Source organism: Entelurus aequoreus, linkage group LG08 (genome assembly GCF_033978785.1).
Source record: "Entelurus aequoreus isolate RoL-2023_Sb linkage group LG08, RoL_Eaeq_v1.1, whole genome shotgun sequence".
Taxonomy (NCBI): domain Eukaryota; kingdom Metazoa; phylum Chordata; class Actinopteri; order Syngnathiformes; family Syngnathidae; genus Entelurus; species Entelurus aequoreus.
In genome coordinates, this window is record NC_084738.1 from 46,674,564 (window position 1) to 46,686,848 (window position 12,285).

Sequence of the window (12,285 nt, forward strand, 5' to 3'; positions counted from 1 at the left end):
GTATAGCGCTTTTCTACCTTCAAGGTACTCAAAGCGCTTTGACAGTATTTCCACATTCACCCATTCACACACACATTCACACACTGATGGCGGGAGCTGCCATGTAAGGCGCTAACCAGCAGCCATAAGGCGCAAGGGTGAAGTGTCTTGCCCAAGGACACAACGGACGTGACTAGGATGGTAGAAGGTGGGGATTGAACCCCAGTAACCAGCAACCCTCCGATTGCTGGCACGGCCACTCTACCAACTTCGGTCCTCCTGTCTTGTCCCCTGATCGTCCATCCCTCAATCTTAGCTGCATATTAGACACTTAGTGTTTGGGGGACTCTGCAAGGTTGGGACCCACCATGACCTTGATGTCCCCCAATTTTAATCGCATTATTAGTTCCCACAAGCATACATTTCTCACTCACGCTACAGTACACACATCAATAGGGACTGGAGGTCGGCTGTAACGGCTGACCTCCTAATTTGAACTACACAGTAGACACTCTGTGGGCCTTGTACACATGCATGGGAGGTTTGGGGTTTGGGAGTATGGCGCGTCCCTCATTGCCTCCTCGGCCGGCGCGGGTTGCGGGGACTGCGGTCTGGTTGCCTGCCATTCCCGGGCAGAGACCTCGCTGACAGTACAAGGCTTTTATTAATTTATAATTTTTTATTTGTATTTGTGTTTATTTATTTTTTTTAATTATATTTTATTTATTTTTGTGTGGCGTCGCGCAGGTTTCGCTTCCTGCTGGGTGGGGTCCGTGCCAGTGTGGTCCAACCTTGTTGGTGACTTGATGTGGTGGCAGCGCGGCCCCCTTGTCTGGTGTGGGTGCTGTGTCTCGGCGGAGTCTTTTGGTGGGGGAGAGTTAATGTCTCTTGTTTGCATGTTGGCGTTTGGGCTGACTGGCGAGCTGGTGCTGGCTGGTCTCCATGATCTTGTTGGCGTGTGGTTGCCGGTTGCGGTTTTTCGATCGTTTTGATTTGATCGAGTGGTGCTGGCTATCCGGGTGTATTTTCTTTTCTTTCTTTCTTTCTTTTAGTTTATTTCGAACATGAACACATTTACATCATAATACATCACACAATTTCATATCATTTCATTTACATCATGCCCGAAAAGGAGTAGGAAGAAGCAAAGCTTATTTAATTCTACCCCTTTCCCACTTCAAAGCGTTTACAATTATATAAAATCATTTACTGACCTTTTTATATAATAAAATAACATCTATGAATTAGTATATACAACAGTTTGTAATATGTAATTAATTAATTCAGTCATTATTAACATACTGAGATGAAGAATATTTTCAATAAGGTTGGAAGTTTTTCTCATAATTCTTTTATTTGTACTTTGTAAGCACTATTAATTTAAACAACCTCTTAAACTGGATCATGTCAGTACAATTTTTAACTTCTTTACTTAATCCATTCCATAATTTAATTCCACATACTGTTATGCCAAAAGTTTTAAGTGTTGTACGTGCATATAAATGTTTTAAATTATTTTTTCCTCTAAGGTTATATTTCTCCTCTTTAGTTGAGAAGAAATGTTGTACATTCTTTGGTAGCAGGTTATAGATTGCTTTGTACATCATTTTAGCTGTTTGCAATTTTACCAAATCACCAAACTTTAATATTTTTGACTTAATAAATAAAGGGTTTGTATGTTCTCTATATCCAACATTATGTATTATTCTAACTGATCTTTTTTGTAACATGGTTAACGAATGTAGCACACATTTGTAGTTATTTCCCCATATTTCTGCACAATAACTCAGATATGGTAACACTAGTGAGCAGTAGAGAATATGAAGTGATTTTTGGCCCAGGACGTGTTTTGTTTTATTCATTATTGAAATGTTTTTTGCTACCTTATGTTGTATGTTTTGTATATGAGATTTCCAGTTCATTTTATCATCTATTAATACTCCCAAAAATCTGGTTTCTTTTACCCTTTCGATGTCTACTCCGTCTATTTGTATTTGCGTATGATGCTCTTTCCTACTATTACCAAATAGCATTATTTTAGTTTTACTGAGATTCAAAGATAGTCTGTTTTTGTCAAACCATCTTTTTAATTTGTTCATTTCTTCTGTTATTATTTGTATTATCTTCTGTGTGTTCTCTCCTGAACAGAAAGCAGTTGTATCATCTGCAAATAAAACTAACTTTAAGTCCTTTGTAACTTTACAAATGTCGTTTATATAAAGATTAAACAATTTTGGTCCCAGTATTGATCCCTGCGGCACACCACAGGATATATCTAGCCGTGTTGACATATTTCCACCCATCTTCACATATTGCTTCCTGTTGGTTAAATAGCTTCTTACCCAGTTCAATACCAAACCTCTGATACCATATCGTTCTAATTTTTGTATTAAAATATCATGATTAATTGTATCAAATGCTTTTGTTAAGTCCATGAATACTGCTGCCGCACATTCTTTACCATCTATTGCATTGGTAATTTCCTCTGTTATTTTAATTAATGCTATTGATGTTGAGATATTTGCTCGAAATCCATATTGGTTCTCCACGAGCGTCCCACTTTTGTTAATAAATAAATCTAATCGACTATTGAATACTTTTTCCATGATTTTGGAGAATTGTGGAACTAATGAAACTGGTCTGTAGTTAGTAAACTGGTGTACGTCTCCATTCTTATAGATTGGTACGACTTTTGCAATTTTCATTTTGTCTGGGAATTTTCCGGTTAAAAATGATACATTGGTGATATATGTCAGAGGTTCTGAAATGTCTTCTATAACCTTTTTTATCGTTACCATATCTATTCCATGACAGTCAGTTGAAGTCTTGGATTTACAATTTTTTACAATTTTGATTATTTCTTCTTTTGTTACACTTTTAAGAAACATGGAATTGGGATTTCTGTCTATGAGCTCACTCAAGTCCTCAACTGACCCATCATCTGCATTTGGAATTCTTTGATCCAGATTTGTTCCGATATTAACAAAATAATCATTGAAACGTTCAGCTATTTGGTTCATATTGTCATTTTTTGTATGTCCATCTAGAAAGTACTGGGGGTAATCTTTCTTAGCACCATTTTTAATGATGCTATTTAGGATGCCCCATGTTGCTCTCATGTTGTTTTTGTTCTTGTTTAATAATTGACTGTAGTATTCCTTCTTACATGTTCGTAGTATACCAATTAGCTTGTTTTTATATTTCTTATACTTATTTTCTGCCTCTATAGATCTTTGTGTTATAAATATTCGATACGATGTGTTTTTTTTGTGACAAGCATTTTTCAGTCCTTTTGTCATCCACGGTTGGTTGTTTTTCTTTTGTTCTTACTACGTTCTTTCCATGGGCAATGTTTATCATAGAGTGTTAGAAAGGTGTTGACAAAATTCCCATATGCATCATCTACATCATCTTCATTATATACATTGTCCCAAATTTGTTTCCTCAGATCCTTCTTGAAGAAAATCATTCCTTCCTCTGTACATAGTCTTTGAAATGTCTTTTTGTCAATGTTCTTCTTCCTGTAGTTCCCATCATAAATAGTAAAGACTGGCAGATGGTCGCTGATGTCGGTTGTTAACAGTCCACTTGTTATATTATTATCAAAGACATTAGTGAATATATTGTCAATAAGTGTAGCACTGTGACTTGCAATTCTGGTTGGCCTTGTGATTTGAGGATACAAACTCATACTATACATTGTATCTGTGAAATCATTAATGGACTTTTGCTTGTTGGGGTTCAAGAGATGAACCCACGCATCGCAACGGTAATACGATAGATCTGGTGCTTGTCAGGGGTGTCACCACCTCTAAAGTTACGATACTCCCGTACACTAAAGTAATGTCCGATCATTACCTTATAAAATTCGAAGTTCTGACTCATTGTCAACAAACTAATAATAATAACTACTATAGCAGCCGCAACATTAATGCTGCCACAACGACGACTCTTACTGACCTACTGCCTTCGGTAATGGCACCATTCCCAAATTATGTGGGCTCTATTGATAACCTCACTAACAACTTTAATGACGCCCTGCGCGACACCATTGATAGTGTAGCACCGCTAAAGCTAAAAAGGGCCCCTAAAAGGCGTACCCCATGGTTTACAGAAGAAACTAAAGCCCAGAAATTATCATGTAGAAAGCTGGAACGCAAATGGCGTGCGACTAAACTTGAGGTTTTCCATCAAGCATGGTGTGATAGTTTAATAACTTATAAACGCATGCTTACCTCAGCTAAAGCTAAATATTACTCAAATCTCATCCACCTCAACAAAAATTATCCTAAATTTCTGTTTAGTACAGTAGCATCGCTAACCCAACAAGGGACTCCTCCCAGTAGCTCCACCCACACAGCAGATGACTTTATGAATTTCTTTAATAAGAAAATTGAAGTCATTAGAAAAGAGATTAAAGACAATGCATCTCAGCTACAACTGGGTTCTATTAACACAAATACGACTGTATATACAACGGATACCGCCCTCCAAAATAGTTTCTCTCTCTTTGATGAAATAACATTGGAGGAATTGTCAAAATGTGTAAATGGGACAAAACAAACAACATGTTTACTTGACCCAATTCCTGGGAAACTTATCAAGGAGCTTTTTGTATTATTAGGTCCATCAGTGTTAAATATTATAAACTTATCACTTTCCTCTGGCACTGTTCCACTAGCATTCAAAAAAGCGGTTATTCATCCTCTACTCAAAAGACCTAACCTCGATCCTGATCTCCTGGTAAACTACCGGCCGGTGTCCCACCTTCCGTTTATCTCGAAAATCCTCGAAAAAATTGTAACACAGCAGCTAAATGAACACTTAGCGTCTAACAATCTCTGTGAACCTTTTCAGTCCGGTTTCAGGGCAAATCACTCTACGGAGACAGCCCTCGCAAAAATGACTAATGATCTATTGCTAACGATGGATTCTGATGCGTCATCTATGTTGCTGCTTCTTGATCTTAGCGCCGCTTTCGATACTGTTGATCATAATATTTTATTAGAGTGTATCAAAACGTGTATTGGGATGACAGACTTAGCCTTGTCTTGGTTTAACTCTTATCTTACTGACAGGATGCAGTGCGTCTCCCATAACAATGTGACCTCGGACTATGTTAAGGTAACGTGCGGAGTTCCCCAGGGTTCGGTTCTTGGCCCTGCACTCTTTAGTATTTACATGCTGCCGCTAGGTGACATCATACGCAAATACGGTGTTAGCTTTCACTGTTATGCTGATGACACCCAACTCTACATGCCCCTAAAGCTGACCAACACGCCGGATTGTAGTCAGCTGGAGGCGTGTCTTAATGAAATTAAACAATGGATGTCCGCTAACTTTTTGCAACTCAACGCTAAGAAAACGGAAATGCTGATTATCGGTCCTGCTCAGCACCGACATATATTTAATAATACCACCTTAACATTTGACAACCAAACAATTAAACAAGGCGACTCGGTAAAGAATCTGGGTATTATCTTCGACCCAACTCTCTCGTTTGAGTCACACATTAAGAGTGTTACTAAAACGGCCTTCTTTCATCTCCGTAATATCGCTAAAATTCGTTTCATTTTGTCCACAAGCGATGCTGAGATCATTATCCACGCATTCGTTACATCTCGTCTCGATTACTGTAACGTTTTGTTTTCGGGCCTCCCTATGTCTAGCATTAAAAGATTACAGATGGTACAAAATGCGGCTGCTAGACTTTTGACAAAAACAAGAAAGTTTGATCATATTACGCCTATACTGGCTCACTTGCACTGGCTTCCTGTGCACCTAAGATGCGACTTTAAGGTTTTACTACTTACGTATAAAATACTACACGGTCAAGCTCCTGCCTATCTTGACGATTGTATTGTACCATATGTCCCGGCAAGAAATCTGCGTTCAAAGAACTCCGGCTTATTAGTGATTCTCAGAGCCCAAAAAAAGTCTGCGGGCTATAGAGCTTTTTCTATTCGGGCTCCAATACTATGGAATGCCCTCCCGGTAAAAGTTAGAGATGCTACCTCAGTAGAAGCATTTAAGTCTCATCTTAAAACTCATTTGTATACTCTAGCCTTTAAATAGACTCCCTTTTTAGACCAGTTGATCTGCCGTTTCTTTTCTTTTCTTTTCTACTCTGCTCCCAACCCGGGGTGGACCGCTAGCCTGTCCATCAGATGGGGACATCTCTACGCTGCTGACCCGTCTCCACTCGGGATGGTTCCTGCTGGCCCCACCATGGACTGGACTTTCGCTGATGTGTTGGACTTTCACAATATTATGTCAGACCCACTCGACATCCATTGCTTTCGGTCTCCCCTAGAGGGGGGGGGGGGGGGGGGGTTACCCACATATGCGGTCCTCTCCAAGGTTTCTCATAGTCATTCACATTGACGTCCCACTGGGGTGAGTTTTCCTAGCCCGAATGTGGGCTCTGTACCGAGGATGTCGTTGTGGCTTGTACAGCCCTTTGAGACACTTGTGATTTAGGGCTATATAAATAAACATTGATTGATTGATTGATTGAAGAGATCAATGTTGAAGTCTCCACATAAAAAGAGTACTTTTTGACTGATTCCATTGAAAGTTCCCTTAATCCAGTCTTCAAATCCTTCAATACTTGAGTTGGGTGCCCTATATATACAACTGATCAATACATTTCTATTTCTTTCATGACATATCTCAATGGTTATACACTCTAAAACATTGTCAATAGCCAGTGACATGTCTTTTACCACCTTGTAATGGAAGTCCTTCATCACATATACAGCAACTCCGCCTCCATTCTTATTTACTCTATTAATATAATTGAGTTCATATCCTTCTAGTCCAAAGTCCATTCCTTTTTTTGGATCCATCCATGTCTCTGATACAGCAATAATTTTGAAAGGTTCTTTAAATTGTTCCAAAAATAATTTCATATTGTTAAAATTGGCATACAAGCTTCTGCAGTTAATATGAATAATTGACAGTTTGTTATTGGAATTAATGTTGGTGTTGTACTGTACTTCTGTATAATATAAACAATTATTGTCCATGTGAGAAAAAAAATGTATGTCTGGATCTATAGCACTGTCCAATTCCGTCCTGTTATAGTCGGTGCTGGAAAAGGTTATAAATTCTCTGTTTGATTGATTATTGTTTGTTTGTGTCATGGTTGTGTTTAATTTTTTTATCGTTATTGATATTTATCCAGCTCTGCTATTTTCCTTATGACTATTACTCTTGCTTCCTCTGGTGTTCTATTTAGTTTAATAAATATTTTACAGTTTGCTGTCCATGTTTGTTGTATTTTTCCTTGTTTTCTTAAGCTACGTGCTTTTCTGGCTATGTCTGCGTTTTTCTTTGTTAAATGTTCATTTATGTACACGTCTGTTCCTTTCAGCTTCCTCCCTTGTTTTAGTAATGCGGTTTTATGTTTCCTATTGACAAATCTCATTATTATTACTGGTGCCGAATTATCTTTCTTCTTATGGAGTGGGTGGCAAGCTTCCACATTTGCCATGTCCATGAATATGCCTTTTGACTCCATGAATGTTGCCACTTGCCTCTCTGTGGAGATGTCCAAATTCCCGGGCTCTTCTCCACCATTGGCGGTCACCGCCCGAGCATATGAACGGGGCTTAATATTAAGCCCGGTCAAAATAACGTCATTTATTCTTGTGTATTGTTCCAGTTCATCCACTCGGTCTGTTAATTGTTCTATTTGTAAAGTTTTTGCATCATTCTCGACTCGTAGAATTTTTACCTCCTCCACCAGCTGCATAATTGTCTGTTGGTACTGCTTAATGGCTGATACCTCTGCTGTTAAAAATTAAAGTGATCACCTTATCTCCTCACCTTCATCAGCACCTTCTTTGGCCCCATGTTGATTTTGGCTGTTGCGGGTGTTTACCGCCTTCAGACAAGGCTGTCCCTGGTCCCGTCGTCGCGAGGTGGTCCCGCTTCTGCTAGCGGCTGCTAGCTGCTAGCCGGGCCTCTCCCTCGCCGCTCTGCTGCTGTCACACGCCACCGCGCGAAAGCTGTCGCTCTCGCCGCCGTGAGGTGGTTGTCCCACTGCTGCTGGCTGCTAGCCGGGCCTCTCCCTCGCCGCCGCCGTCACCTGCCGGTCCCGTCGTCGCGAGGTGGTCCCGCTTCTGCTAGCCGCTAGCCGGGCCTCTCCCTCGCCGCTCTGCTGCTGTCACACGCCGCCGCAAGAAAGTTGTCGCTCTCGCCGCCGTGAGGTGGTGGGGTGGTGGTCCCACTGCTGCTGGCTGCTAGCCGGGCCTCTACCTCGCCGCCCCGCTGCCGTCACTCGCCGCCGCCGTCACCTACCGGTCCCGTCGTCGCGAGGTGGTCTTGCTTCTGCTAGCTGCTGCTAGCTGCTAGCCAGGCCTCTCCCTCGCCACCGACGTCTTCCGCAGGGTCCCTTCGCCGCTCCTGCCGGCTAGCCTCCTCTCTGTCTTCACTTCAGATAACACGCCGTCACTCCAAACTCAAAGTCTTTTTTTTTCTTTCTATTAATATGGTCGTAAATGTGAATTTCTCCGGAAAGCCACGCTGCTTAGTCTGCCATCTTGGACCATCCGCATCCGCTGCAGCGCCTGTTTCTGCTGCCGTTTGTTTGTGGTGTGGGCGCCTGGGCGCTTGAGTTTCCAATACTTTCTACAACTTTTATTTTTCTGTGATAGAGTGATTGGAGCACATACTTGTTTGTCACAAAAAACATTCTTGAAGTTTGGTTCTTTTATTAATTTATTATGGGTCTACTAAATCTGCTGGGTCAAAAGTATACATACAGCAATGTTAATATTTGGTTACATGTCCCTTGGCAAGTTTCACTGCAATAAGGCACTTTTGGTAGCCATCCACAAGCTTCTGGCAAGCTTCTGGTTGAGTTTTTGACCACTCCCCCTGACAAAATTGGTGCAGTTCCACTAAATTTGTTGGTTTTCTGACATGGACTTGTTTCTTCAGCATTGTCCACATGTTCTCGATGGGGATTTAAGTCAGGACTTTGGGAAAGCCATTCTAAAACCTTAATTCTAGCCTGATTTAGCCATTCCTTTACCACTTTTGACGTGTGTTTGGGGTCATTGTCCTGTTAGAACACCCAACTGCGCCCAAGACCCAACCTATGGGCTGATGATTTTGGGTTGTCCTAAAGAATTTGGAGGTAATCCTCCTTTTTCATTGTCCCATTTACTCTCTGTAAAGCACCAGTTCCATTGGGAGCAAAAAAGGCCTAGAGCATAATACTACCATCACCATGCTTGACAGTAAGAATGGTGTTCCTGGGATTAAAGGCCTCACCTTTTCTCCTCCAAACATATTGCTGGATATTGTGGCCAAACAGCTCAATTTTTGTTTCATCTGACCACAGAACTTTCCCCCAGAAGGTCTTATCTTTGTCCATGTGATCAGCAGCAAACTTTAGACTAGCCTTAAGGTGTCGCTTCTGAAGCAAGGGTGTCCTTTTTGCATGGTAGCCTCTCTGTCTATGGCAATGCAAAACATGCTTGACTGTGGACACTGTGGGCCCTTATGGCCTTTTGCCGGATGGGATGCCTGGTGGGTGGTGAGCGGAGGGGCCTGGACGTGTGGGATGGGTTGCGGGGTTTGGTGGCGCTGGGCACTGTTAGTGACCAGGCCTCTTGTTTGTTTATTTTTCTTTATTTTTTTATTTTTTTATTAGTTGCATGTTGTTTCCTCCCCTGCTGGAACCTGTGTTCCAGCAGCTTCCAATTCATTGCAGACCTGCTTTTTGGTAGTCCTCAGTTGACTTTTGATCATCCTGACCAATTTTCTCTCAGCAGCAGGTGATTGCTTGTGTTTTCTTTCTGATCGTGGCAGTGACAAAACTGTGCCATGCACTTTATACTTACGAACACTTGTCTGCACAGTTGCTCTTGGGACCTTAAGGTGCTTTGAAATGGCTCTAAGTGACTTTCCTGACTTGTTCAAGTCAATGATTAGTTTTTTCAGATCTGTGCTGAGTTCCTTTGACTTTCCCATTGTCGCGTTTGTAACCAAGTCTAATGACTGCATCACATGAGCCCTATTTAAATGGGCTCAAAGAAGTCAACAAGTGTCGTCAAATATAATCACTCACATGAAGTTAAGAGGCCATACCATGAAACTAATTTGATTTGATTGTAACTTTTCTACATCACCAAAATGTATAATGTATGTTGCTGTATGCATACTTTTAACCCAGCAGATTTGGTCACATTTTCAGTAGACCCATAATAAATTCATAAAAGAACCAAACTTCATTAATTTTTTTTTGTGACAAACAAGTATGTGCTCCAATCACTCTATCACAAAACAGCAAGAGTTGTAGAAATTATTGGAAACTCAAGACAGCCATGACATTATATATATATATATATATATTTTTTTTTTTTTCAGGGGGTACACTCGGGGCCTGCTTGTCAGGCGGGGGTCGGCGCCTCAGGCTACTGCATCCGGGCTGCGTTTCTGGAGCTCCTGGGTCCCACCGTCCATCCCTTCCGGATGCCCGTCTTGGTTGGGGCCTGCTGGGTCGAGTCCTTGCATATATTGTGGCAGCTTGGAACCCTGCAAGGTATTCCGCGGTGCTGCAAGTCGGTCAGCTGCTGGGGTAGTGACCTTGTGTGTCAGCGTGTCTGTGATCTTCTTTTAATTAATTTTTTGAAATTATTATTATTATTATTATTTGTATTTGTATTTCATTTTTTATCAATATTTTTTATTTATTTATTTATTTATATTTTATTATTATTAAATTTTTATTTTTTTCCCCTCCCTCAGGGGGAGGATTCGACAGGGCAGTTGCTGGTTGTTCCATCTCCATCGTTGGGGTCCCTGCAGGTGGGGTGGGTGGTTCCCGTAGCCTCGTGCTGGGCGGCCCTGCGGCAGCTGACTTGGGTGGGGGGCCTGGGGCGGACCCTGGGTGGGGGTTGGGCTTGTGGGGTGCATGGTTGCTGTTGGGGCGGGGGCGGTCTTCCCGTCCGGTTGCGGGGAGTCTGGGCCACTTGGGCGGGGCGTCCCACCTTTCTGCCCGTGTGGGGTGTGGTCTCTCGCAGGCTTGGGGGCTGGCTGTCCACTGCTTCTCCCGTGCCTTGTCCTCTGCCGGGCGCGTCTGTCTACGGCCGGCTGCTGGCTCTTCCGGGCGGCACGGTGGGCCGGGCTTTTGGGGTTCCTGTCACTGGCCGGCCTGGCTGCGTGGGGCCGGTGGTCCCTTGTTACCTGGGCGTCACAACTGCTGTTTTGGGTTGGGCTCTCTAGGTGGCTGGGGCCGTACTCTGGCTCCCGCACATACTGGAGGTCAAATATATTGTACGTACAAAATACAAATATATACTCACATACACACAGTTATTAATACATGTATATATACATACGCGCACACATAGGTAACTATGCTCCCACATACATACACAAATACAGTACATACCTATACACTCAAAGTTCGTACATCCACTCGCACTTTCACTGTACAAATATACATATACACATACTGTACATATACATTCACTGTACAAACATACATACATACTGTACATATACATTCACTGTACAAACATACATACATACATACTGTACATATACATTCACTGTACAAACATACACATACTGTACATATACAAGTATATATACATACATACACTCATGCATATAATCACATTTCATCAAACATATACTAACGTGGTTGCCCTACGGGAAACTAGGTAACACATGGGACAATGACAAAGCTTAACCTATTGTTACTATAACAATCTACAAGGTTAATTTAGTTCGCTTCTCTTTCTTCCCCTCCATTTATCTGCTTTATTTTGTATTTCAAGTTATCATTAAATATATGTATTGTTGCATTTGAACAATTGCATCGTTGATAATATAGGTAAATTATTGGTATTATTCATTATCAATAGTGCTATTTCTATTTCTATTTGTATTGTTCCATTTGAAGTGTAATAATGTTCATTGTCATTTCTGTATTATTATTTATTTCACTTACTGCTTCTTTGCTGTCACTTTTACCATCATATTTGTACATATCCTATTTGCTGATGTTGTTCTATTGTTGTTGTTGTTGGTGTTGTTTTTTGTTGTGTTTGCTGCTGTTGTTGTCTCTCTATCTTATCCCCCTCTTGTCCCCACAATTCCCCCCACTGTCTTCCTTTTTTTCTCTTTCTATCCCCTCCTGCTCCGGCCCGGCTGCACCAAATAATAATATAAATCCATTTAATAAAGTCAAATACAAATAAGGCAACAAGAGAAGTATCCCACTTTTCTCTTTTGTAAAGTAAATTTGTACAGACGATACGGACATCTACATCAACTATATGATTT